Source organism: Furipterus horrens, unplaced genomic scaffold (genome assembly GCF_987537825.1).
Source record: "Furipterus horrens unplaced genomic scaffold, mFurHor1.1.pri manual_scaffold_17, whole genome shotgun sequence".
In the NCBI taxonomy this organism is placed as follows: domain Eukaryota; kingdom Metazoa; phylum Chordata; class Mammalia; order Chiroptera; family Furipteridae; genus Furipterus; species Furipterus horrens.
In genome coordinates this window covers 116,485,573-116,513,390 of record NW_028327187.1, presented here as the reverse complement: position 1 = coordinate 116,513,390, position 27,818 = coordinate 116,485,573, and the positions used below count along the sequence as shown (strand labels likewise).

Below are 27,818 nucleotides of genomic sequence, written 5' to 3'. Positions count from 1 at the left end.
ATGCTATGATGCCTAAGAATTAGTCAGCACCCAAATCAGAACGGCTCAGGGCATTGGACTGGTTTGTTACAAAAACGTCCATTCCCTCATCTCCAAAGACACCAAGCCCAACAATGAAGTCAGTCTAATTAGAACGTAGCGGAGGAAGTCTCTCTTCCTCAAAAAGAACGGACTCATTAAAAACTAGAAATAATCAGACAGAAGTTCCTTTTGTCTCAGTGTTGATCATCATGTCCTGACCATCTAATGTGTTCAGGTGGAATCTGGGTTGGGTAAATGGGTGTTCGCTGTAAAATTCTTTCCATATGCTTGATAAAATTTTTGAATAAAATGGTGAATATAGTCTGAAGACGCTAAAATAGTCATGAGGGCAGACTCGCCTGTAGCTCGCTAACCGTTATTTAAGTAGTGTTGCATTTAACGGGAAGAAAGAGAACAAGGTGATAGAGTAGAAAATTTCCTCTTGGCAATAAAACCGCTACAATAGGAAATTTAGTGCTATTCATTGGGTATAACAGTTCTGTTCTACAAGACGAAGAAGCTCTAGAGAGCTGTCGTACAATCTGGTGGCTACAGTGAATGACGCACTGTGCACTTACGAATTTATTAAGAGGGTGGGTCCCACGTTGTGTTTCACCACAATTAAAAAAAAAAAAAACCATTTAGTGTTGACACAAATGGCTGCCTTCTGGAATAATATATTTGGATCTAAGTCTCACACCTTATGCCAGGATAAATTCCAAATAGTGTTTAACTGTGTATAAAATATAGAAGGAATAATAAACTAAAGAAACCATAGGATAATTTTTCTTTGAACGCCAGCAGGGAGAAGTGTCCTTTCCAACTATGAGCAAATGCCAAAAGTAATAAAAATACTGATGAATTCAACCACACAAAAGCCAGAAGTCTTAGGGCCAAACTACAATAAGCAAATACAAGAAACATATGCCAAACAGGGCAGGGGGTAGATGATAATATATCACAAAGTTAATTCCTCTAATAAATAAGTAGCTCATAGATACGTCAGCAACTCAACAGAAAAAAGAAAGCACAGTGAAACAATATAAATGAGAATCCATAGAAATAGAAAGACAAATAGTTTGGGTCCAATAGAATATCCTCAACCTCAAACATTATAATTGGAAAAAAATGTATCTCTGTGTGGTTTTAATTTGCATTTCTATCAGAAATGAAACAAGAAAGCTGTCAAGTGTATAATTCACTTTTTAAAGGAGAAAAAGAAAACACACACACACACACAGATACACAACACTTACAAAAACCAAAAACGTGTGTGTACATGTTTTTACACAAAAAGCAACACAAGAAATAATAACATGCGTTGCTTGTTCAGAGTGACAGGGACATTTTCTTCCCAGTATACCCTTTGATGCTTTTTGAATTCGTAATCATGTAAATGCACTAGCTAATAAAATTAATTTTTTTTTAATGAAAAGAATTCTATCGCATGCAGAGGCAGCAGAGTGGGAGGCAGCTGACTTCCAGCCCTCTGCTGCTAATTAGCTGCGTGAACTTAGAAGCCGTGACTATTCTGGCTGCAAAGAACCTGAGACATGTTCTCATCCCTCCCTCGGTCCTACAGGATAGCAAACAGCAGTCAGTTTACGGCAGACCCAATGAAGGCTGTCGATGCATCAGTTAGCTCATATTAAGATGGGAGCGTTGCCACTAAAAGAAATAAAAGCTGAAGCCACAGAGACCAGGAGAAAGTATTTGTACATCACATGACTGACAAAGGACTTGGATCCAGGACACATAAAGATCTCTCAAAACTCAATAAGAAAACAAAGAAGCACCTGAAAAGACGCTTAATATCTTAGTCATCAGGAAAATGCCAATTAAAACCACAGCAAGATACCACTAAGCATCTTTAAAATGGCGAAACGTAAAACAGAACAAAATATTGACACAGAACCTGTGTGTAAATATTTGTAGCAGTCCAATTCATAAACAAAAAGGTATAGAAACAACCCAAATGTGTTTCAACGACTGTACATACATATGGTGGAATAGTATGCAGTCATGAAAAAGGAAAACTCTTGATACATCAACAACCTGGATGGATAGCAAAGGCGTGATGTTGCATGAAACCAGCCCATCTCAAAATGCTACATGCTGCGTGGTTCCATTTATATGACTTTCTGGAAAAAGCAAAACTGAAGGGATGGATAATAGGTCAATTGTTGCTAGAAGTTCAAGTAGCGGAAGAGGTTGACCAAAACGGGAAGCATGGGGAATTTAGGTGGGTGGACTTAGTGGAACCGCTCTGTCTTGGGATTGTGGTGGTGGATACATACCTCTATGCATTTGTTAAAACACAGACTATTATATTCCAGAGATGATTTTATTCTGTGTGTGAATTTAAAAATAATTTTTAAATGGAGTGAATTAAATGACCTTGATGGCCCTTTCCATCTGTAAAGATATAAAGATTCTTTTTAAAAGGATAACAGTTTTCTCCCAAGGACTACTCAGGCTTTGTATTATATTGGCCAAAAAAAAAATTTTTTTTTTATTTTTATGTGAAAAAAATAAGAAAAGCTAAATAGCTCTGCAGGTCACAACGCAACGAGGATGTGGAGAAGGAGGAAGCTCTGAAATGAGCGTGGGAAGTAATGGCTGAGAATTTCATCTCGTTCGTGAGCATTAAACAAACAGAAAATGAGAGCCAGCCCCCACTTCCGCTGTTTAGAGTTTGCTATCGTGCTTCTAAGTTCCTTTTGGGAGACTGTCTCGTCTACATATCTTCCGCCGTCCACAAGGCATGTTCTGGAACATGGAGACTGTCCAGAAAGACGCATCGTGCAAAGCATTTCTTATGGCTCTGGACCCTCTCGGGCCGACGGCAGAGCGAGCAGTACGCAGCTCCTGTGTCACTGACAAAACCCGGTTCCCGAGAGGCCAGTGAGCCCTTGGCTGAGGGGCAGCGGCGAGGGCAGACGGTGGGGGCAGAGGTGCGGGCAGAGGGGCCTGCGGCCACCCTGACCCCCAGACCAGCCGCTGTGTGGATACTGTTTCCCGAGAAATGACACCAATGAATGTCTGGAAGATGAATCGATCCTTTCAGCCCGAGGAGCCAGAACGGACCACAGAGCGAGAGAAGGGAAGGAAAGTGACTGCAGGTGCCCTTTTTCCTGAGCACGAGGAGCGTGCCGTCTCGGGCTTCCGGGAACTCCTTGCTGGTGTGAAGTGTCCTCTGATACTGATGTTAAAATCCTCGAGGTGACAGGAGCAAACATGTCCCCTCGTTGAGCCGTGGGCTCCAGCAGGGGCTCAACGCATTTCTCTGAGGTGACAAAGGGAACCCTTCCATCGGATGCTTTCAAAGGTTTGGTCAGAATGACTAGCGTGTGTCCATTGGCCGCGACCACTGAACGACGGGGCTCAGAGTATGGGGGAAACATCAAATCAGTTCTTTGCATTCCTTAACATTAAATCCGTCTCAATATCATAGAGTCAGCTTTGACCTCCCAATTTTTAATCATGTAATCACCAATTATAAAAATGCAAAATAATCATACTTTTTGAACCACTTGAAAGACGTCTACGGGTTCCTTGGCTGGCTTTTACACTTCAATCAAATTTTGAATAGACTTCCAAAGGGTTAGGAGTATTTTCCTCTTTTTTTTGCAAAGAAAACACAGTGGCTGATGAAAACCAGCGGCTTCAGGTCACTTGGCATCCATCCATCAGAGGCGCCTGAACGGAAGTTGTTAAATGGCTGATCACACAAGACGAGGACGTACATGGGAGTCAATGGCCTAGAAATGTCAGTGACATTCAGTGAAACTTGAAGAATAACCCTTGGATAAATTTCTCATCTGTACCTCTGTTTCCACTGGCAATATCCATTTGACTCTGGAAAATTTCTGAACTGTAGTTGCCATTTAAGCAGAGACTTATGCGTATCCGTTTTAATTTAAATGCAGTTAGACGTTCCAAAGCATGACTGCGGAACGCGTTGGACTTCCTGCGCACGAGACTCGGCTTCTTGACTCCCATCGGGAAGCCCGGCATGGGCTAGAACTGCCCAGCCCGCCCTTCGGAAGCTGAGGTTCACGGGCCTCGCTGGGCCTGCGTGTGTCCTCGTTGCCATCTCCGGAAAGGCTGGCCCTCAGGGATCAGGACGCTATGGTTGACATGTCGTGAACCTGTCCCAGTCAGCCTCGTTTCCCTAGTAACACCGGCACCAGAGGGAGACCCAGGAATTCCCTACTCTGAAAGAGAGACAGGAAGGACACCGAGCCAGGGAACCGCTCCGGTGGGCCGCGTCCGCCCACAGCACAGCGCTCTGGAAGGGGCCAGACCCCTGCCCCGCACCTCTGCTTCCTCCACCTTGCCTGCCTGCTCCTGCCCCGACGTGGCTGCGGCGTCCTTCTTCTCCCCCCGGGTTCCGGGGAGGTTCATGAAGCTGGGAAACAGCCCCTTTGCTAGAAGGGAGATCCTGCCTTGTCCGCGGGCCACGCGGAATCATACATGCCAGCGTCCTAGCGCACGCCTGCGCCCTCAGACATCACCGTAGCGACTGGACAGGACTCGGCTCCGAGGCACGTACCCAGGACGCCGCAGCGTGTCCCAAATCCCAGCCCAGCCTCACTGCCCCTCACCAACCCAGACTCTCTCTCTCCCTGCGTCTTGGGCACACGGTCTCATATCCCAGCTCCGCCGCTTGTTACCTAGACAGTCTCGCCACCGACTCGACCTCTTCCATTCAGGCGCCTCATGCGTGGAAGGAAGATAACCATTCTCACAACGTGGGTTTTATTTCTAAAATCCCATAAAAGAACACACGTCACGCGGCTAGGCAGGGCCTGCCACATCACTAGAGTTTCATAAATGTTATTTTTATGCTCCTTGCCAGACAGGCCACGTGAATATGGCAACACTTTCTAGAGGACCGATGACACACCTAACCAAGGCTTCTCAAACACGCACGTGGGAAAGAGCGGCGCGTCGGGCTTCCGAAATGGCAGATGCCCCCCCTATTCGCAGTTTCATTCTGTCCCTCGACGTGGATCCCAGGAACCTGCGCTTGGAGCCGCCGTCCCGGGTCCATTCGATGAGTGTCGCCACAGCATGGAGTCCGGAGGGCACGGAGTGGCCGTTCCCTGGCTCGCCGAGAAGTAAGAGGCCCCAAAAGGCACAGATGATTACAGACATGGGCAGTGGCTTTTACATGTCCACACCCCTGCCCCGCACACCCTGCCACTGTGCCAGCTTATGCTCTAAGCACTGACCCCCTTCCTCTGCCAGAGTGAGAAGGGACTCACCTGTCTGAGCTCACCTGTTCATCTCCACCCTGGCCTGAGAGGCGGCCGTGCGGAGAACCCGGCATGGCTGACGCCCAGCGAGAACCCCAGGTCACAGCACACCCTCGATACACGGGAACCCCGTCCGTGGTGCCCTGAGACCAGAGCTGTGACCGCCTGCCCTGCCCCGACGGCAGCGCATGCTTCAGAATCACACGCTCCTCCCCAAGGAAGATGATGAAATGTCCCCTCTTGGCGTGCAGCGGCTGAAGGCGGTGTCAGGAGAAACCTCTCCTGGCAAAACGACCGTGTGCCGTGTGCCCTGCTATCCGTGACATCCTCCGCTCCCCCAACAGTGCTCACACAGTGGTAAGAGGATCCTGTTGACCCCGAGAAAGCCGCCATGGGGGACACAGCAGAGGGCGCCAGGCAGGGACGCCCTGACAGCTCCCTGCACGGGTCCCCTGCCTGCCCCGCTTCTTCCTCCACTCACGTCAGGCGCTGCAGGGGTGTCATTGCGCCTTCTCCGCGCCCCCGACCCACCTGCACTCCGGCGTCCTCGGCTCTGGGCCAGGGATACGGAGGAGCTGACCCACAGCCCCACGTGCTGGATCGCGGGCAGGGGCCCAGCGACATGGCCTGGAGAGAGCTGTCACCGTCACCACGCTGGAGGAGACACTCCACGGCCCTGCGCGCCAGAGCGCGGGCTATGGAACTCGCCGCGGATGCCCCACGCCCTCAGCACGCGGAGCCCACGGACGTGCTGTGTGTGCGTGCGGGGCCGGGCGGACATCGCGGGCAGCGAGGGGACTCCACACGCCTAGACACACAGGAACTCCTACGGGCCGGCAGGTTTGCCCTGGCCGCCGGGAGAGCCGGTCTGACAGCGGCAGTGGAACCGGGAAGGTTCTGTCCAACTGGGCAGCACGTGAGCACCCAGCACCCGGCCACACACTCTGGGAACTGGCCCTCTGGGGTTCCCTTGAGGACAGCCCCCCCCCCACCCCCGGTTAAAATGCAGGCCAAATCCAGCAGCACAGGGACCCCACAGGCAAAGGCAGTGGCCGGAAAGCTCAGCAATATATATTTTTAGTCAACACGAACACAAAGGAGCCAGGAGCTCTGTGACTGAACAATAAAAAAGATCCTCGTTGAATCTGATTTAAATTCATTGTAAGAAAAGAGAGAAAACAGAGCAAAGCAATACGCTGCAGAAGAGAAAAGCAAGACAGAAAATAGGTTGTTACAAATCCCTTGAAATCTAGAATTTGCTATTTCAAAAAGAGCTAAAAGACGCTCATAAAAATCACAGGTCACACGAAAAGATAACCTAAGTCAGAAACAAACTCTCAGAAACCAGGTGACGAAACTCAAGACAACTACACATAAGAAAGTTTTTTCAGAAGTAAAAAAGAAGAAGCAGCACTAAAAAAAATACAAGAGAAAATAAACATACATAACTTGTAAAAACTAAAAGATAACAAGCAAGACATTTTAAAATTAAAGAATTGGAAACAGGAATGGACGTGGGAGGAAGCGGCAAATCTTTAAAGAGCTTAGAAGATTCAACGTGCTGACCAGAGAAATCCCTGAAGGAGAAGCCAAGAAGAAGGCAACAAATTATAACTATAAAAATGATCATTCAAGGACCCTTTCCATATCAAGATTACGAACGACACTGAAGGAACCACCGACATCTCTAAAAATACTGACTTAGAACAGCGACTCACGTGAAGACATTGTCTAATACAATTTCCAAATAAAAACCAGAAAAAGAAGAACGCTGTGGGTTTGCAGGCCAAAACAGACGGGGACGTATGTATATCGGAAGGCGTGGATTCTTGGGCAGCAAAACCACGATGAACGGACACATTTTTGAGCTCAGGATCGGCATCCGTTCGAGCTGTTTCTTAAAGAGGGGAGCTGAAAGGGTGTTTATCAGTCATCCTTGACAGCTGTCTGGGAATAGTCTGGGACGCAGCAAATGTCAGCAGAAGCCTCCCTGTATTCACCAGACAAGAAAACCTGAGCCAAGAAACTAAGAAAACGGTCTTTGGGGCTGACCAGAGCCTCCTGCCGGCTGGCCTGGCCTGTCTTTTTCATCACAGACGTGGGAGCGGCTGACATGCTTCCATGTGACTCGTCTGAAATAAACTAAAGAACAGATGTAAGTATCTTATCCGTCAGGTCCACAGAGGGGGACTAAACCTGTGTATCTTAGAAAGAGATACGGAGGATCCCATTCAATACAGGCATACAAATGTTGCCAAATTTTATTTATTCTTTGAGCACAATGTGAACCTAGGTTACAGGCACCAAAGAAATGTGAAAGGAACAGAAGTGTTTATTCTGTTAGGGACAAAGCGCATTTTCCCACCATTTCGGACCTGTGTGCGGAAATCCTCGTCCACAGGCCCTTTCCCACCTGGGACGGGGGCATCCCGCATTCTCAGGAGCTCGCGTCCAACAGAAAGCCAAGGAGAGCATCTCTGGGACGGTGGGGTTCAGGCAAGAACCATCCAGCCTGTGAAAAGCGTGCACAGCCTCTGAAATCAGAGTGTGCTGCCTGAGGCTAAATTAAATGACTAGCTTTTGTAAAGGGTTCTTGCTAGGACCCAATGGCTGACCGGTTGGAACCGGAGTTTCTCTCTGGCTATGCTCCTGACATGCTTGCTCAGTTTCCCCTGTGGACCCAGCCACGCTGTCATCTCAGCCCTGCCTGGCTCCTCTGCGCGCGTGCGCCAAGGGATTGGGGATTCTGGTGCTTTCCTTGCCAGCACCCTGTTTGGATTATTACTGATGGAGAGGCTGGATCTCTGGAAAGCGCTCATCTTTGAAAGAGTTGTCAGACAGCCGTTTTGCAAACTGCAGAAAGCAAAACACTTCAATATTGATGCTCCTTCTAGTGACACGGAGTACATCAGATTCTGGAATACCTGCCTTCTCCGAACCATCTGCTTTGCTGCGTTTTTAAAAAAGGAGTAGGTGGGAAACGTGAGCGAGCCTCTTCTCTTATCGCGTGTTGCTAGGGAAACCAGAATTTTGTGTAGAGATCATCCTAGCGTCTTGAAAGAACCAGGCACACGCTGCCTTTGCTTCTTGCTTGACAGGAAAGCCACGTCTTCCCTGGAGAGCTGTCTCCTAAGTCCCCCGGGCCACTCGATCCGCAGGACATCCTGGGGTTGCAAGCTAGTCGCACGCAGTCCGGGCTGAACGCTTGCTGTGCCTCATTGCCCTCTCAGCCGAGGCCAAAGGAAGGCAGCCGCAGAGCTGGGGTCGGAAAACAAAATGACTGTTTCCACTCTGCAGGCTTTATAAGGGCTTCTGTGGTCACTGACACCCATGAGGCTCCGGGAGAAACGAAAGAATCCATGCTGCCCCATCCAACGCAAAGTCATTTTGCTGAGAGAACCCACCAGGGAGGTGGAGACAAAGTAAAAAATAATGACATTCGGTTCCATGGGGCCTTTCTGCCTGGAAACATAAAAGAGAATCCCCGAGCGGAGTGGGAGACTGCCCCGGGTGTTCGCACCCGCAGGGTCTTGCGAAACAGGGCAGCCCACACACCACCCTCCGCGGGAGAGCTGTGAAAAGGCCTTTTGAAGTCCCGATGCCTTTGGGGATCACGGCTTTGCTGGTTTCGGGGCAGCTACATGGCCGGCAGCGTGTTCTGTACCAGCGAGGCAAGGGTACCCAGGAGGGAAAACGACGCCCACCACCGAGTGATTTGCATTCTGCTTTAGAGAGTGTGGATTCCACCCCCAGTCCACCCATATCTGCATAATTCATTTGTAATTATTCCGAATTCATTATCTGGGGTCCCCAGCTGCTGTGACAATGGGCAGAAGCCCACACCCACCATGAGAACCTCTCCTCCCTAATCCCCACCGCAGAGACGTTTTGCAAACAGTCACGCGAGGGCCGAATGCTAAACAGGGCCAGACCTTCCAAGAGTCTGTGCCTTAGGCTTAGGGCGACGTCCAAGAAAGCAAGCAGAGACAGAAACGGCCGCGGATCCCGGCTGGGGACGGCAAAAAGAAGTCGTCACCCATTGTTGAGAAAAGATTTTATCATGACCGCATTTACCTTTCCCCACGGGAAGCAGGAAAATTCGTGCAAACAGCACCTGAACGTCCGCCTGGCTTTTTAGTGTTCGCTACACTGTCTAGCCATGGATGGCACCTACAACCAACACAGCCTGAGACCCGCGCGTCAGGTCTACCAACTGGCTGGTCTTCGTGTAGGTCGTTAGGTCAGTGTGTAGAAATTACGACCATAAAGCAGAAGACTCGGTTATATACGTCAGAGCAAGTCAAGGGGCGCTCTGTGGGCCAGCTGCAGCCGCAGCAGCGGGGAGCTGGTTAGAAATCCGTGTGCTCAGGCCCCACCCCTGACCCAGATGATCAGAAGCCACGGTGGTCCACGGCTCCCAGGCAGCTGTGTGTTAACACGTTCCCCAGGCAAGGCTGTGGCACATTCAAGTCTCAGAACCAGTGGCCTGGGTGGCATCTATCCCACAGTAGAGTCCCCTAGCCACAAGCCGTAAGAGAAGATTAGTTATTGACCAGGTAGATCAGATATATTTTGTTTCTAGTTCCGGGTATGATGCGTCCAGATGACAGAAATACAGGCCATATTAATGAAGATCCTATTTAACGCGCACTGACTTCACAGGCCATCGCTTACTGAATCCTTGAAGCAGACTAAAAAAATAAAATAAAATAAAATATTAAGGGGAAAAAGTAGAATACAAAGTTCCATATTGGGTATAATTACAATCTTGAGTACATATATTTTTTAAAGACTGGAAAGAGTCCTGGCTGGTGTGGTTCAGTGGACTGAGCACCAGCCTGTGAACCAAATGGTCGCCAGTTCGATTCCCGGTCAGGTCACGTGCCTGGGTTGCAGGCCAGGTCCCCAGCTGGGGGCACATGAGAGGCAACCACACATGGATGTCTCTCTCCCTCTCTTTCTCTCTCCCTTCCCCTCTGTCTAAAAGTAAATAAATAAAATCTTTTAAAAAATTTAAAAAACCACCAGAAAGAGTCACTAAATGTTAGCAGTCAACATCTTTGGGTGCGTTGGTGAAACAATAAATGATCTGAGTCGCCCCCTTCTTTTTACTGCTGTCTGCTTTTCATAGTTCTTGATCTTGATCACAGCCTTGGAGGCCCCTATTTTAGTAGAAAACACGTGTAAAATACAGTTGAAGGCAGAACCGTTCTGTAACTTGCTAACGCAAAGATAAAGCAGTCACGTCGTTTTTCACGGCGCGTGTTTACCCTGGTTGACATACTCCAGATACAGGGCACAGCTGAGCCTCTCCTGGGCTTGCTCCTAACAGATTCGGTGTGATTCTTGGACTGCACCATCCTATGGAGCATATCACACACAGCTGGAAATGCTCCTGCCTGTCTAGAAACCCTCTGAAAAACATGCATAGTGCAAAAGGGAACTTGGGAAACATGGAGGTGCCCACGTGAGTTTCATCCTAAAAGGGAGAAGCCACTCAGGTTAAAACACCTGCCCATAACTCCTCCCTTCCTGCCCTCCGTGTTCGGTCCCCTCCACTCCCCGAGAACGGCAGCCAGCTGGGGAGACCTAGGGACCCAGCTCTCCAATCAAGTGATAGTCCCCTCGCTAGCAATGGGCTTTAGCTCACAACCTACCCGGCTGCCGGCACGGTAGACAAGGGGCAATCCCGGAAAGGCAAGTGTCCAACGGGCGCTCAGAAGGGGAGAGAAAGTGAGTGCCCAAACGGGGACTTCACCTGGGAAAAGTCCTTCTGGCTCTCTCAGAGGACACCCTGGAAGAATCCCTTTGTACCTCAAGGGACAACTGCATCCCCATGCCGCGGCTGACTTCAGGTTATCAGTGACAAGGGGTGGCAGGGTTTCCGATGAAAAGGGTCTGGTGTCAGACTTGGACAGACGGAACTGCAGTGTGGGATCCGCTTCCTCCAGTCACCTCTTGATTCTGTTGCATCCATCAGAGGCACGTGCCCCTTTGCAAAATGAGGATCAAGAGGCGCGCCTCATGTTGCTGGTTCGATTCCCAGTCAGGGCACATGACTAGGTTGCACGTCAGGTCCCCAGTTGGGGGCGCGTGAGAGGCAACCGCACATGGATGTTTTTCTCTCTCTCTCTTTGTCCTTTCCCCTCTCTCTAAAAAGAGATAAATAAAATAAAAAACAAAAATAAAATAAAGTAACCTTGTTAAAAAACTTAATTAAAAAAAGAGAGAGAGAGAGAGACGCGCTTCCCGAGGTCGCTGAGAGCAGGTGAGGGGCCAAGAACGCCCAGTGCTCCCTAGCACACTGTCCCATGCTGGAGGGCGGCCAGGGGTCCGTCATCCAGGCAGCCATAGTCACGACTGTGTGACTCAGGAGAGAGGTCCCCTCCTCTGCTCCAAGGACCCAAAGAAAGAAGAGCTCGCAACTCGGCGCACCCATCGGCATCGCCTCCTGGCCCACGAGTGGGCGCTGTGGTGGCCGCGGCTCTGCCACGGCTAAGTGGGACTGAAGGGACACTGGGCAGCCGTGCCCCAGAGTCATGCTGGACACACTCCCGGCGGCACCGTGGGGAAGGACACAAGACAAGACTGACAACCGCCACACCCCCCCACCCCGCCACGCCCCAGATGGTCACATTGTCACCCCTGGGCAGGCAGGGACAGGGACCGGGCCCCCCAGGGCGAGGCGGGCTCCCGCCACCCAGAAACGTGGGGGCAGTGACATAAATGCAGACAGAATCGCTACAAAAGCTCTGACCGCTCTGCAGATGGTTTTCATTTGCAGAGACGTGAGGAACCAGCGAACAGACTCCCCGTTCTCTCCGTCCTCCGCTGACGCTGTGCCATGTGGGGCTTCAGTGTCATACACACACGGGACTCACCGGGGGGTGGAGAAGAGGCGCCCTCCCATTACGATGCTTTTAACTCACTCGGTTTTGATCCTGGGCCCCGAGCAGAGACCCTCGCGAGGGACCTGTACCCTCTGTTATCCGTGCAAAGGCACCGAGGAGCACCAGAGAGGCCGCTGCTCAGCAGGCCCTCCCCTGCCGCCTGCCACCTCTGGGGACGTTTCTGTCCGTGCCACTTGCTGGCTGCGAACTGATCTTTCCTCTCTACCCGCTTTCCAAAGGTTGTTTCAGTTCCTAGGAAAGAAAAAGAACACTTTCCCAAAAATTTACATTACAAATGACATTTCAAGCCCAGTGGGAAAGGCTGTTTATTTTTTATTCAAAGGACAGCTCCTTTCCGGAAATCCATTAAACTCCAGTTCCCTACTCAGCTTTTAAAAATAAAAGACCTTTCCAAAACAAACCAGGGAGATACTTAGCATAAATGTATCCCCATTATATACCTGCTCCATCTGCTATATTTAATAGATATGTTTTGACACATTGCACATAGTATTTATATATCTAGTTAAAAACATGTATTGCATAAGTTATCTGGTTATGAGGATGTAACTGGATAGCATGTATATGTAATTTTGTAACATTATATATAGATATACATGAAATACATTAACTATATTTATATTTTTGTATTTTTCTGTATCATTTTATTTACATCGATACGCTTCTGTGTATGCATTGATACACATTTGACACGTTCAGAAGGATTCCAAGCCATGACATTGACTGTCGTCGTCGTCGGCAGCCGTTCGTCTCGAGAGACGATGGTGTAGCTTCTTAAGAGTCTATCTGCACCGCCGAGAATGGCTGTGCAGTCCGACTCGGGAGTGACACGGTATCTGTCTCCTCCCGTGTTGAATCGACATCTTGCGATGACGCTGGAGTGTCCTCTCCAGTGGAGCTGAAGCTACAGAGCCTGGGCAGGGTGATATGGAGGGTCTGCTGTTGCCCATGCAGCAGACCCCCCCTCTCTTCGCAGCTGAAGGATCCAAGGGAAAGACGGAGTCAATACAGCTTGGCTTCAGGTGCGCCGCAGGAGTTGCCGGTGTTGACTACAACGTCAAACCGCCTTAGGGACTCCGGCTCCGGATTTTCTGTCGGGGTTTACTCCCTTAGCCTTTCCCCTGAAGAGGTATGCCGCAAGGCAGCGGAGGTTTTTTGGGGTCAGAGTTTTCCTTCTCTGATGTGCCCTGACTGGAAGATCGAACCAGCGACACTTAGCTCGCAGGCCGACGCTCAATCCACTGAGCCAAACCAGCCAGGGGTACATTGACCGTACAGACTCAGAAAATCACGTCCTGAGCGGGGACAAAGCTCGCTGGATGGTAACATGACCCATCCCTTTAGCATGACCGGGGGCTGTCGTCAGTACAAACCAAGCGACCAAAATGGCCTCAAAAAAGCTCCGCTTTGCAGAGTTTCCGAGTTATTCCCAGAACCCGCTCGTTTAAATCCATCTAATGATCGCACATCAGGAACTATCGTCTTTTGATTTTTTTCGAAATGCCCAATGCCGGCACGGCCTGTGAGCCACAGCCGACGGGTGGCAGGCAGGACGGCAGTTCACCAACCCCTGGCCTTCGGGGCTGGAAGGATTTCCTGCAGGGGTCCTTAACCTTGAAACGGGGCTTTCCAGGTCCTTCTGGCAGTGCCGCTCGCCCAGGGCGGTCAGGAAGGAGCAGGGCACCCAACGACTCTCAGCTTGGTACCCCAGCTTCTGGAAGAGGCACCTGCAGGGCCGGCCAGGGCTTGGGTGCATTTCTACCCGCACAAGCGAGGGGCTGGGGGGGGGTATTTCGGTTCCAGAGACCTGTTGGGCCAGAGGACCCCCCCGCTCGGATCGTTTTAATCCACGGTGCAATATTATTTCTTCAGAGCGACACTCTTTGCTTCCCGTGGTGGGGGGCTGCACGCGCCTCATCCAGGATGATGACATTCTTCGCTAGGGCCATGGATGGAAGCAGGTTTGGGGGGAGGCAGGCAGTGGGGGAAGTGCCCCGGCTCACGTTGCTGTGGCAACTCGTACAGAAGCTAAGACACATGTGCTCTGCGTCTGAGCGAGCGTGGGTTCCTTCCGACGATGCCGCGACTGAGACACCGTTGGCCAAGCCCACTCTCGCGGGCGCTGGGCGGGCAGCCCGGGGTGAAGCCTTGGCGCAGCTGCGGTCCCTGAATGCTCAGCCGCTCCCGGTGTCCCCGTGTGAAGGCACACTCGCCCGAGGTCAGCACGGTCAGCGCCTTGCAGGCCACCGAGGACGACCACGCACGCGTCTCGGCCACAGGCCGGCGCGGCCACCTGGCACGCCTGCTCAGGAACGCGGCGTGTGGCTCCTTCCCTTCCCGGGACCCTCTGAAGCTGCCCGCAGGGTTTGCAGAGCTTTGCCACCCTCCTCCCAGACAGGTGTCGCGCCTCAGCCACGGGCAGGGCACCTGCTCTGGGCAGGGCACGGGGAAGCGCCCTCGGGGGAGTGGAAGAGGTGCGGCCGGGCGAGGAAGCAGGAAGCACAGCACAGACCCTCGGGAGCATCCCCGTAAAGGGGAGGGAAGCAGAAGTCATCGGATGGAGCCTGCAGCGCGGAAACACGCGTCCGCCTCCTGCCGCCGGCCACGTCCACGGCTTCACGGCCAAGGCGATCTGCGCGGGCTTCCTGCGCGGCTCTGCCCTCCGGCGGTCTGCGGAGTCAGGTCCCAGTCGTCCACGTGAAATGGCGAGCCTTCTGTCACCGGGCCCCACGTGTGTGACCACCCCATGGCCTCCAAGGCCAGCCGACCGTGAGGTGTCCTGCAAATGTTCCCGCCTGCCCGCCGCCACATCCGTTTACGCTGGCCTTCCCGGACGGCCTCTGGGCCTCGCCAACGCTGCAAATCCTCCTCGGCCTCCACGGGTGACCGCAGATCCCCTCCTTCGAAGAAGCCCACCCTGGCCCTCCCCCCCTCTGTAAGCAGCTACGGCTGGCTTGCCCTTCTCCTCCTCCCGCACGCTATGAGCTGTGCCTTATTCAGCTGCGCCTTCCCCACAGCCTCACAGAGCGGTCTGCACAAAGCCACCCTGTAGCAGTACCCACGGGCTGCATGCAGACGCGCGCACACAAGCCACAGACACGGCCACATGTTTGTGTGCGTGCCGGGTGCCTGGCCCTCCGGACCCAATGAGGCTCCTGCCCCAGTGGGACTACGTCTGGGAGGGGTCAGTGGGGCTTGTCTAAGAAGATGAGGGGAAGGAGGTGTCTGCAGCCATGTGTCGCCGGTGACAGAGAGCCTGCCCTGGCAGAGAAATCACAGCACGTTCCACGCACGGGACCAGCACACGGAAAGCCTGGAGGGCAGGCATGTGGAAGTCCCGCAGAGGAAGCCGGTTTGCCTGGAATATCAAATGTGAGACGTTAAATGCACGTCAGGAGATGAAGCTTATGCTATTCTCTCTTCTTCTATGAAGGCTGCAAGACAGAACGGAAGGAATAAGGGCTGTGGAGCTGAGCAGCCTGCTTATTCAGTTCCCTCCTGTTGCTCACCGTCCGTCTGTGTGATCCAAACGGCTTCAGTTCTGTGAGCCTCCCTTTTCTCCTCTGCAGAATGGGAGCGACACCTCCTAGAAGGGATGAAATGATGTATCACAGAGCGCTGCCCCGAATGCTACCCAGAGAGACACAGAAAGGTGTCCACATTTTACCTACCGAGTCAGAACTTACTGGACACATGGAAGAACTTAATCCCAGCCCCAGGCAAATCTCAACAATATCTACAACTATTCAAGACCTCTCTTTTCCTATCTTAAAATGCCTCTTTTCTTCCCTGAGTTCTGTTTAATAACATGGTGGCTATGAACTCCACGGGTGCTGAGCCAGGGTTACAACTTATTAGCTGCTGACTCAGGGCTGCCCCTGGGGCCAAAAGAGGCATCTGAAAGTACAGTAGTCCCTCTCTATATCGGGGTTCAGTTATCGCGGCCTCACTGTATCGCGAGATTTTTTTAAATATTCTATTTAACTAGTTATTGCGGATTTTTCGCTATATCGCAGGATTTTGCGGTACTGTATACATATGTGGTTAAAGTTACGTAGGTTTAAGAGTGTAGAATAAACATAAGGTTCCTACCTCGTGGGGGGCAAGGGGGTCTAGAACATAATACCCGCGATAAGTGAGGGAATACAGTAATGGTCACATTTCTCCAAAGAGAACACACAGATGGCCAAAAAGCATATGAAAAGATGTTCAGTGTCACTGGTCATCAGACAGATGGAAAGTAAAAACAAAATGAGAATACCACCTCACGCCTGTCAGAATGGCCATCCATCCGCAACACATGAACAAACAGCACGTGCTGGCGAGGACGTGGAGAAACGGGAGCCCTAGTGCACTGTTGGTGGGAATGCAGACTGGGGCGGCCACGGTGGAGAACAGTATGGAGTTTCCTCCAAAAACTAAAAATGGAACTGCCTTTTGACCCAGGGATTCCACTGCTGGGTATTTATCTGAAGAACCCTGAAACACGAATTCGAAGATCTGCACCCCCCGCTGTTCACGGCAGCATTATTTATGACAGCGACTCTATGGAAGCAGTCTAACTGCCCATCGCTAGACAACTGGAGAGAAGGTCTGGGTGCGTGCATACAATGGAATGGGACTCAGCCATCAAAAAGAATAAAATCGTGCCGTTTGTGACAACGAAGATGGACCTAGAGGATATGCTCCGTGAAATAAGCCAGACAGAGAAACAAATAAATAGCATAGGCTTTCACTTACAGGCGGAATCTGAAAATCGAAATAAACAAGCAACGTATAAACACTCACAGACAGAGAACAGACTCATGGTGGCCAGAGGGGAGGGGCGGGGGTCTGGGTGAAGAAGTGAAGGGATTAGGAAGCACCGATTGGCAGTTACAAAACAGTAACAAAGGGCAGCACAGAGAGTATAGTCGATAAGATTGAACCCACTATGTATAGTGTCAGGTGAGTCCTGGACGGAGCAGGGGGATCTCTCCGTACGTTCCGTAAATGTCTTTTTACTTAAATGTCATTGCTACTGACCTTTTTAAATGTTTCATTCTGGACCTTCTCCCCAGGCTTCGTTTCGTCTGTGTGGCTTGTCACATAAAGTGTTGGGTCCTTTCTCAACTGCTCTGTATTATTAGAAACTTGCAAATACCCTATCCATGACGCAACGATTACGCCACCTTCTGAAGCGAGCAGCGTTTCCTGGAACACGGCGCAGGGACCGTGTGATCTGCGTCCCCCTCCTCCTCACGGTGCTGATCGCAGCTCCGTCGCATGCGGACCTGAGCTCAGGGTGCCCCCCAGCCCGCCCCGAGCTGTGTGGGGCGGGAGCGCCCAGGGGGTCTGAGCTGCGAACCGCCGGCAGCCTTGGCCCAGGAATGCACCGACCGATTCACGAATCACGGTGCCTCTCGGTCCCGGAGCAGGAGCGCGGTGCTCACCGCTTCTGCTGTGGAGCCGCTACGCCCCGGGCTGCACCCCGGCTGTCTGGTTGGCTGGTTCCTTCACGGCCCCTCCTGGCTCTCAGCGTGGGCGGAATCTGTGTCCCTCCAGGCAGGTAAGCAAGAGCCACCGCCTGGGAGCCGGAATGGCTTCTTCACGCCCCCTCAGGCTCCTGGCTCCCCTTTCGGAAAGCAGTTTTATAGGCAACATCACCACCCGCAGCCCGGATACCCACAGAATTTCTGTGCTTGGCGTGGGCTTGTGAAATAAGGAGAAACCACGGTGCTGTGTCCAGAAAACAATCAACTCCCGGGAAAAGCAAGTCTCTCTGAACGCTGGGAAAAACGCCTGGGCTCCGTTTGACCAACACACGGGAGGGTTCGCATCCACCTTGCAGAGCAGAGGCCCCTCCCACTGAAGACCATGGGCATCCCCAGAGCAGCACGATCCTGTCGCTGAGAAGACACCCCGACGGTGGTGTCCTTGACCTGCCATGGGCGCCCAGTGCAGGGGACAGGGAGACACGGAGCTGCTCTGCCCACGGCTCAGCAGCAGCCCGAAGGCTGTCCTTCCTGCTGGGGACAGGGCTGCTTTTGCACAAGTGAGCTTCCTGAAGCGGATGCCCAGATGCACGCAGCAACGTCCACGGGACTCTCTGGTGGCACTTCCGAATCGCCTGATGTGGTAGCCACCTGTCCAGTGCAGCCTGGCCCCTCCATGTCGCCAGGCACTTTGCAGCCACAAACTGCGTACTCCTCCGCACACGACGGTGAGCTAGGTGGGTGGACAGTGATGCCCCTTGTCTTACAGAGGGATAAAGGATGTCACGGCGCAAAGGGCTGGCATGTGTGTTCTTTTGGAAGTCACAGACTTGCTACTGTGCCGTCTCTGGAGACAAGACAAAAGGAGGCGTGACAATAGCTTCTCATTCAAGGCTTCTGTCCTTGTGGCTTTGGATTTATGAGAATTCCAGGCACGTGGGCTGCAGTTTAAAGCCCCCGAAGAAGGCTGAGCAGGCCCGCCGGCCACTACAGACGGGCAGCAGCAGGCCTTGAAACCGGGGCAAGGGCAGGAAGGATCAATACTCTTCCCGCCTCTGAGGAAAGACACGTGTAAGAAATAAGAGAGAAATCAAGATTTCCCTGCGTTCCAGCTGCAGAAGAGCAGAACTATGAATAATCTAAGAAGGCTAGACAGCACTGCCTTAGAGCAGGGGCACAAGGCGATGCTCGTGTATGTTAGGGTGAGCGTGTGTGCACATGCGTGTGATGGTGTGTGCACATGAGTGTGGTGTGCAAACATGTGTGCGCACATGTGTGCTGACAGCCGTTAAAACTTACTCTGTTACGGACTGTCTGATTCTTATTCCATGAAGTACTTTCCTCCAGAAACATGAATTAAATGCTACAAATGAGTTTTCCTCAACAAGTATTCCTGCATCCAGTGTCTTACCCTGCACAGCAGTTTAGCCAACTATCCCGTGTTTGTTCAGCCCCTGCAGCCCGGACAGGGAGGGCGGGGCTAGAACCCCAGGGGAGCCCACACTCCCGGGTTTGAGGCTGGTGCTGCCTGGCAGCTCAGGTCTCCGCGAGAAGGTTGCCTGAACCTACACATGGCCTCATCCCGGGACGTGGGCTCGCTCACCACGTGGCGCCTGGGCCCCAAAAGCGAGTGTCTGGGGAAACGGGGAGGCACGTTGCATTGCATGACCTCGCTGGGGAGGACAGGCAGCATCCCCTGGGCCACTGTGGGGAGTGATCGCACAGCCCGGCCCAGCCTGCAGCGAGAGAAAAGAGACGACCCTTCCCGCCAGGAGCAGCAAGGCCGCAGAAGGGCACGCGGGACCCGAAAGCTGCTGGGATCCAACTGCCACCTGGCCGGGGCCCGGGGTGGCCGTCTAGGACGCCTTCTACGGCGCCTCCCAGAGGCGAATGCTTGAGACGATTGTCGAAACATCAAAAGGCATGAACGTCACCCAGAGAGCTCCCTCAGCACCCATAGCCCATGGCAGTAAAGCAGCCCCAGAAGGAAAAGGAGCAGTTATTAGCTCTTCGCCTACGCACAGCATATTCACACGGGGCAGCTCCATCTCCAGTTAACCAGAAAACACACCCAGGCACACCTCGTTCTACTGAGCTTCACGTTACGGCACATCAGAGACATCGTGGTCTTTGTTTTTTAGTAAATGCAAGGCGACACCCTCCGCCAGCAGCCAGATTGGGACACTCGCTTTATTGCAGGGGGCAGAAGCAAACCCGCAATGTCTCCGAGGCATTCCGGTATTAGTATCTCAGAACGTAGGTCCGATGTCCTCCCCGACAAAAGTACAATGAGCTACGGCAGTTTGTTTACAAAGCGGTGCTCCCCTCCTGCGTGCTGGCTGTGAAAGAGCAGGGCAGCGCTTTCTGATCGGTTACGGGCTTCATACGTTAATTACATTTTCGAAGTAAGCAACATTCCCGACACAGACAAACAGCCAGAGACAAGGTGATTAATTCTCGAACGGAACCATACTCATATCGGCATTTTTCATAGCAGGAATTAATTATTCTCCAGACAACCGTGTTCGTCCTTGTAAATGAGGACATTCCTCCCGTAATTAGCGGAAACTGCCTGCAGGAGATTATCGCCTCTTAGCGACGGACTCTCCTCCAGCGGCTAAGGCCAGCGCCCGGGGACAAAAGGGGGAGCAGACTCCTGGCTCTCGGGTGGCTCCTGTGGAGTGGGGTGCAGCATCAAAACGAGAAAACCATCTGTGATGATGTAGGGAGAGGCACCCGGTACCTGCGTGTCAGCTGAGAGTGTTCCCTCAAGTGACGTGCCCAAGATCCCCGCAGAAATGTCTTGTTTTCTTTGTGCTGTGACCCTCCGCCTCACACAGACAGCTAAGGCTGAGGACGCAGGGCTTCCTTCCCTGTGTCAAGCTGCAGACCGCGCTGAGAGGCAACCGAAGACGCAGCCATGGGTTCGCTCCCAAACCGTGCCACCTGGCGGGTTGTTCGGAGGATGTTCAGTCTAGAACCACCTACCGGGTCTTCTTCCTGCTCCTGGGGCTTGGCAGCGCCCCTGGAGAGCCCAGTGAGAGCAGAGGATGAGTAAGACGTCCTTCAGCCCGCTGGGGACACCCAACAGCCTTTGGCCTGCTTGTTCGCAGCCCCAGCCACACACACAACCCCCACCCCCCGTGGCCGACTCCTCAGAGTTGCTGGTCAGCTGGGACTTGGTCTCTTCAAGAGAGGGGGGAAGAAAGAAGTGAAGGAGGAAAGACAGCCCGATTCGCTGGCGTCAGACAGCACTCTGGAGAGGCGGTCCACTCTCTCCAGTAACAAACGGCCCAATCCTCCGTGCGTAACTCCTCCTACATTAACGCCGCTGCGGGACGACGGAGGAGAGGGGGCTGCCAGATCCCACGCCGACTCCCGGGCTGTACCAGGTCAAATGGGGGAAAACATGATGCCGAGCCCACGAAGCCAGGAGAAGGGGTACGTGCTGTATGGTGCAGTTTACGTGGTTCCAGAGCAGGCAACAGGAGCCAACGGTGACCGGAATCAGAACGGTGGCTGGTCGCCCCGGTTTGGGGGACAGAACCGGAAAATGGCATGAGGGATGTAGTAGGGCACTGAACATGGCCCACACGGTCATGTGACTGGTGTTTACACAGGTGTAGGTGTATGACAACACCATGAAGCCTACATGCAACACATTGTATCCAGCAGTTTAGTGCCAACGCCTTATGACAGAAGTGGGTGATTTTTTGAAAATATGCACGTGAATTTTGTCATTACATAAAATCACTAAAACTGAAAACCACTTGGAATTATTTTAGGAAACTTTGATTTTCTTACCTTAAAATGTATTCTGCATCGTTATTATGAAAGATAAAGGCACTCTATGCACAGTTTGCAAAAAGACGTAATTTTACATGTCCCGACGCAATCTGTTAAAGATCAGAGCCCTTTATTGTACGTACCTTACACCCTAATGGGAAAATGGATCTCTGTGAGTTAATATTGCCAGGATATTCTCTTCGTCAATAAAAAAGCCAAGTGCAAAGTACTATCTATAGTATGCTGTCCTTCACGTACGAAAGAAGGGGACAAAAGATGTTTCTGTATTTGTTCTTGTACGCAAATGAAACACAGGTTCTCTGAGTCAGGGATGGGTGTGACTAGTTAGGTCCAGGGAACGCCTGGCCAAAGGGGGCAGAGCGGGAGTAACTCTGTGTATGCTTGTGGCTTATGGGACTTGGTTAATGTTTCACTGACTCAAAAACACAGTAAGCGTCGGCCTGCGAGCCAAGGGTCGCCGGTTCGATTCCCAGTCAGGGCACATGACTAGGTTGCACGTCAGGTCCCCAGTTGGGGCCGTGCGTGAGAGGCAACCACACAGGGATGTTTCTCTCCGTCTCTTTCTCCTTTCCCCTCTCTCTAAAAATAAATAAACTAACTAATGAACAAATAAATAAATAAATTATTTTTTTAAAAAAAGATTTAAGCCTGCTTAAAAAAAAAAAAACACAGTAAGTAGCTAAATGGACCAGCACAGTGGTGCCCGCTATGGGGCAGGGACCCCCATCCTGCAGAGGAGTCACGCAGCACCACTGAAACAAGACACTAATGAGTCCATGGAACTGGAAAGCAGCAGAAGGGTGCACATACACCACATCCTACTTCGTACCTGTTCTGTTCAAGCAGTACGAGCTGGTACCTACACATAGTTTCACACTCTCACACGCACCCCTACCCACACGCCATGAAGCAAATCTGTGACACATGTTGGGGATGAGGAAGGCAGGTTTTCTTACTGCGGGAGAAAAAAGGGACAAATCAGGGGAGAGGCGAGAATGAGCCTTTGGTATGGGACCTGAATCCATGTGTCAGTTTAAGCTCGTGGGCCACGGCACATAAACAGGTCAGACACATATAAGATGGGGGTGTGTCTGTGTTCATATAAGTACCAGGAAACAGCTCTGTTCTGGGAGAAAGCTCCTAAGCAATGACACTCAGGAGCAGTGACGACCAAGAAGTCGCTCTCTGAATTCGTTCTCCAATTCAAGGCACCAGGGCTCCTTGGCGAGACAGCTTACTTCGTGAATGGGACAGAATACCATGGGGTGCCAACATTTTTTTTCAGCGCTCCAAAAGTGATGGACGCATGTCCACAGGACATCATCGTAGGATCTCCTCATGCCCAAATCTGGGACAATGTCAGCAAGAACGACAAAATACTGACAGGAATGAATTTTAACCCACAGAATAAAGTGATTATCCATAAACACATTGCTCATGAATCAAAGAAGGAGAAGGGAGCTCTTCCTCTTCCTCACGGAGTTCCAATGACTCAATGTTGAAGGAATGAAGAGAACAGGAAATCACCATTTGCAGAGAGCACCAAAATTACTATCCTGAAGCAGCAGCCATGAACACTACAATGAGTGGGGGCGTGGGGGGGATGTATGATACAAAACAGAACGTTTGCACACTGTCAAAGTATCTCCCTATGAGATCCTTTCTAATTTGCAAGGAAAAATGGTGCCTTCCCAGTGGAGAGCCCGACCAGACACAAGCTTCTCTGAAGGAGCCACAAAGATTTCACCAGCAAAGAACCAGGATGACACCACGCATCCCTAGTGGACAGACTGAGCAGAACGCAGTTCCGGTTCCCTAGCATTCTTGCCCAAAACGCGGCACGGCGATGTATGCGTGAGGGGACACCCGGAAAACCCACACTGAAGGGCATTCTACTTAACAAGCGGCCGTTATCTTCCCCAGGGTGAAAATCACGGAAGACAAAGGAAGATTCGGACATGGCCCCAGACAGGAAGACGCTAAGGACACAGCGCCATGATATTCAGTGTGGGATCCTGAAGCGGGAGAAGAGCTTCCGTGGGAACGTGGCGGAAGTCCAGAGCCTGCAGGCTAGTCAACAGTATTGCATCCCCGTGAACTGCTTAGTTCTGATCACTGCACTATGTCGTGGAAGGTGTTAACGCTTTAAAAAGCTCGGATGGGAACATTTTGTGCCGCTTTTCAACATTTTTCCAAGGCTCCGATTTCTTCATCATGAGCAGGTCAACTACGTATTGTTTTACGCACATGGTTAACCGTGTTTGCAGAAAGGCACCGCCAGGTCGGAGCCTGAATCTGATACTCACGTAGCCGTGTGACTTCAAGGTCATCCCTGCTACCCGGGGTTTCAGTGTCCAGCTGTGTGGTACTCACCATGATCCCCTCTACACTGGGGCCGGGGGCGCCGCGTACAGGAAGCGCCCACAACGTGGTGTATGTTGCTGTTACTACAGTTACTACTTCTACGGCGAGGTGGTGGGGACGTCACCGTGCCAGGGGACTCAGCCACGGCAGTGACCGCTATTGGGAACATCCTCTCCCTAGGGAGAGTCCGGCAGGGAGGCAATGGGGCAGGGAGTAGGAGAGACAGGAAGGACATGGGAGGACGGAAGCGGGGACCAAGAGAGGGGAGAGGGGAGTGAAAGAAGCAGGAATGCCCCTAACTATAACAAAAGCTGGTCTTCAGTGGACAAGAAGCCTTTGGGGGAAAAGAAGGGAAAAACAACCTCCCTTATTTTCCTTTTTATACTGTGATTTTTTTTTAATCTCCATACAAATACAGTTAAGAGAATTGCTAACACAATAACTGAAATGTACACTATAATCACTGTATCCTTGCTATTAATCAATCACGGTACCCGATAATGATAATAACATCCGCTTTCCTCTAGAAGCCAGGTCACGCCTAACCTCTTATGCAATACTATCCGTGGAAGCCAGGGGTACCTAGCCCAGGTCAGTGCCTCCTATCTGGGACCTAATTTAGATAGATGGATGGATAGATGATAGAGAGATAGGTAGGTAGGTAGATGATCAATAAAGAGATGTTAGATGAATAAATAGGTGCCTACCTGGATAAATGATGGATGGACGGATGGATGGACAGATGGATGGACAGATGGACGGACGGACAGATGGACCGGCAGATGAATGGATGGATGGACAGGTAGATGGGTACATAGATGATGATGGATAAAACACTGCCGTTGAGTGTATACATGCACACTGTCATTGGAGGAGTCAGATAAAAATCTTGGGTAGCATCACAAACAACTAATATCAGTATGATACGTGAACCAAATGGAAATGACTATATTAGCAACCTACTCACGCTCTCATCTATTTGTATAACGTATGTGCATTTAAACACTCCGCGTGCCCCAGGCTCTAGGGGCTGAGTCAAGAGCAAGGAACCGGACAACGTCCCTGCCCCCGTCCAGATGACATTCTCAGAGAGGAGACGGCGCAGTCAATAAAGCATCTGTTACGGGAAGACACAGGTGAGTGCTAGGAATTAAAAGCAAGCACGGTAACGGGGGAGAGACCCTGGAGGGGGCACCTGAGCGACAGTGGTCAGGAAAGCCCTCCTGGGAGGATGGAGAGCTGTGGCAGAGGCTGAGGACGCACCGAGCCTGCGAGCCGGAGCAGCAGAGAGAAAGCCAGGCTGTGCGCGCGTGGAGGAGGAGGAGGGCGGAGCGGACAGGCACCCCTCCGGTCTAGCAGATCATGGCACGCCCGGTCCGTCGAATGTGCGTGTGCTAAGCCTCCTGGAAGACGCGGAGGAAATTCCTGGGCAGGAGGGCTGCGCAGACCCTGGCAAAGCCCCCCGGGAAGCCCACCTCCCGCCTCAGCTCTGGCGCGCACGGGTTCCTAAAACTCAAGACAGCCCGGAAACAGACGCGCGCGGGGCTGTGGACCTTGGCAGAGGGGAAAGCTCTGAGCTCAGCAAGACTCTCTCGAGGCGAGGCAGGCATTTTTCCCCTCACTGTTCTTCTTGATTTTCACATTTGCCGTTCTCATGTTTCTTTCAGACAACGCATCTTTGTGCAAACGGCTCAGGGCCAGGGAGCATGCACACAAAAGAAACAAAAAAAAAAACTGTAGCTTTGTGTGGTCGTGTAGAGGCCCAGGCCTTTGAAGGCACCGACGCCCACACCTCTCCATCCTCACCTGGAAGGGGCAAAGGCAAGCGGGGCCGGAGCCAAGCCCACCTCCCGGAGCGTCCAGCCTTCTTTAAAGCTGTCCTGGAGCCAAGGACATTCTCCTGAATCCAGTCCAAACCCAAATGAAGATGCTGGTGCATGATATTTTCGCAAAATATGCAGGCTCAGGAATTGACAGACTACACTGACGTTGAATATGCAGAGCCATTTGTGAACGGTGGCTGTGTGCCAGCCCGAAATGACACCGTAAAGAATAATCATAGAACAAAGCTGGCATGAGACCCCGTCTTTGCTCGAGGAGGGCCAGATTTTCGTGGGATAGCGGTGAACTCTGGGAAGCCCAGAGGAAAAGGCATTGCCACCCACACCGTGGACACTGTCTCCCTCCTCGTGTTCACTGCATCCCACGCCTCACCACGGATACAGCTGGGTTTTTTCCTATGGAAAATGCAAGGTGTTCATTCTAAAAATAAGTTGTCTGCTTTTCATTCCATAAACACTTTCTTCCCGCTGATTGCTATTCTCCAAGACTGTTGTTTTAACTCACATCAAAAAATTAGATACATTTCCTTCCAAAATTCTCTTGAGATGGTGGGTGTGCGCATACACAGTCTTCATGGCATGGAAACTAATTGCCCGTTACGTCTGTTGAAATATCTAATCCAATAGTTTCACAAACACAAAAAAATATATATATATATACGAATCAAACATGATGGCTGAATGCTGATCAAGAGCTAGAAATTCCTTTTTTCACCCCCAATGAAAGGCCACACACAATAAAAACTCATCAAATCCGAGAGTTGCTCAAACCAGCCAGAATTTTTAAACACTGAACTGTAGTCCTGGCTGGTGTGGCTCAGTGGATGGAGCACCGGCCTGAGAACCAAAGGGCCGCCGGTTCAATTCCCAGTCAGGGCACATGCCTGGCTGCAGGCAGTTGGGGGCCTGCTAGAGGCAAGAGATCGATGTATCTCTTTCTCCCTCTCTCTAAAAATAAAGAAAATACTTTTTTAAAAGAAGGATGAATAATGTGGCTATGAATATCTTTTAAAATCAAAATAAAAACCAAACTATAAATACAAACTCCCTCGACATTTAATTGAACAACCCCATATAAAATGGTCGGGCACAGCAGCGTTTTGAAAGTATTTGAAATGAACTGCTTTTCCTCGGGACAAGGGAAACGGATGCACACAATGGAAGGACAGTCTGAAGCAAGCGCTGACGGCTTTGAATCTGTCTTTCCCGTGGAAGCTAGAATTGAATTGGGAGAAACCACTTTTCTTTGGAAACAGCATCCACATCCATTCGTCTGACATAGACCTGAGACAGCCTTGCAGGGCTCTGTCCTGTACTACTTTTAAAGGCAAAGATCGAGGCCCACAACCCAGGCTGAGTTTTGGTCTTTACTAACCTCTAAGGACCATGTTTTATTTTGTACCTTAAACACAAGGCAGACAATGTAGAGTCATGCAGTGTTCCCTCCCCAGCAGCTCTGGTACTAGATTGTACCAAGTTAGGGAGGGAACAGACGCACCCGTGGCCTGGGCCGCACGTGCACACAGCAGAGCCGCGAACCCCTTGAGAACCATACAACAACTCTTCCTGACAAACCAGGATCTTAAACTGCAACTGTGTTCAAACGAGCATCACTTCATTTCTGCCTTGAGGGACTTCCCAAAGCCTCATCGGAAAACAACATCCTTCATCCTCGGGAGCCGGGGCAGGCTGGGGGTGTGCACTACTTATTTGCCTGTCCGTCTGTCTGTGTATCTGAGGATCCAGAGACCAGCTCCAAGAACACTAAGAGACTGGAAAGTAAGGAAGCGGGCTTTAATAATTCACATTTAAATTTTAAAGTTCTAAATAATTTAACGTAATTGTTCTGGACCATGGACACCATCTGCCATGTGCCAGGAACCAGGACAAATGCTTTCCATATATTATGACTCATTCCTGAGAGAACCTGGTGACATCAGCATTATCATCCTTCTGTAAAAGATGGGCAAACTCAAAGTGAGGCACAGAGAGGTCAATTTCCTGCCCAAGATCACACAGCAACTTATGGGAAGGCCAACCCCATCGTGTCTGATTCTGAAATTCTGGCTTTTAACAGACAGTTTATATTGTTTCTCATCATCTTCACCAAGAAAGGGTGGCGAATTCCAGTCTACAGGC

General features: G+C 51.2%; 1 long non-coding RNA gene across 1 annotated transcript in view; it reads right to left on the bottom strand.

Annotated features, from left to right (window-relative positions):
- LOC149991900 (uncharacterized) overlaps positions 1–27,818 on the bottom strand; it is a 91,825-nt gene that overhangs the window by 17,386 nt on the left and 46,621 nt on the right. The gene's annotated exons all lie outside the window — the stretch shown is intronic.